This window comes from Triticum dicoccoides, chromosome 7B (assembly GCF_002162155.2).
Source record: "Triticum dicoccoides isolate Atlit2015 ecotype Zavitan chromosome 7B, WEW_v2.0, whole genome shotgun sequence".
NCBI classification, from domain to species: domain Eukaryota; kingdom Viridiplantae; phylum Streptophyta; class Magnoliopsida; order Poales; family Poaceae; genus Triticum; species Triticum dicoccoides.
The window spans coordinates 500,546,671-500,547,818 of NC_041393.1; positions in this window are offsets into that span (position 1 = coordinate 500,546,671).

Below are 1,148 nucleotides of genomic sequence, written 5' to 3' on the forward strand. Positions count from 1 at the left end.
CGAACTCGTCGTCATTGAAGCCCGGTTCAGGCGCTACTGAGGGAGTCCCGGACTAGGGGGTGTCCGGACAGCCGAACTATCATCATCGGCCGGACTCCAAGACTATGAGGATACAAGATTGAAGACTTCGTCCCGTGTCCGGATGGGACTTTCCTTGGCGTGGAAGGCAAGCTTGGCGATACGGATATGTAGATCTCCTACCATTGTAACCGACTCTGTGTAACCCTAGCCCTCTCCGGTGTCTATATAAACCGGATGGCTTTAGTCCGTAGGACGAACAACAATCATACCATAGGCTAGCTTCTAGGGTTTAGCCTCCTTGATCTCGTGGTAGATCTACTCTTGTAACACACATCATCAATGTTAATCAAGCAGGACGTAGGGTTTTACCTCCATCAAGAGGGCCCGAACCTGGGTAAAACATCTTGTCCCTTGTCTCCTGTTACCATCCGCCTAGACGCACAGTTCGGGACCCCCTACCCGAGATCCGCCGGTTTTGACACCGACACTCATTCAAGTGAAGAAGTTCCAGCTGCTGATCTCAGCACAGCTGAAGACATTGGTCACGAAGAAAATGTAGATGATGATGTAGTCCTTCCTTAGCTCCAGTCCAAGTAGGTATCATTGCCTACTCTCACGAGCAGTGAACTCATTAGCATTGGTCGTGTTGGGGAACGTAGTATTTCAAAAAAATTCCTACGATCATGCATGATCTATCTAAGAGAAGCATAGCAACAAGTGGGGAGATTGTGTCCATGTACCGTCGTAGACCGAAAGCGGAAGCATTTAGTAATGCGGTTGATGTTGTCAAACATCTTCGCGATCCAACCGATCAAGTACCGAACACACGGCACCTCCGCGATCTGCACATGTTCAGCTTGATGACGTCCCTCGAACTCTTGATCTAGCTAAGGCTGAGGGAGAGTTCCGTCAGCACGACGGCGTGGTGACGGTAATGATGAAGTTACTGGCGCAGGGCTTCGCCTAAGCACTACGACGATATGACCGAGGTGTAAAACCATGGAGGGGGGCACCGCACACGACTAAGAGATTGTCTCTTGTGTCTTTGGGTGCCCCCTTCCCCACGTATATAAAGGAGGGAGGGAGGAGGAGGCCGGCCAGGAGGAGGCGCGCCCAAGGGGGGGGGA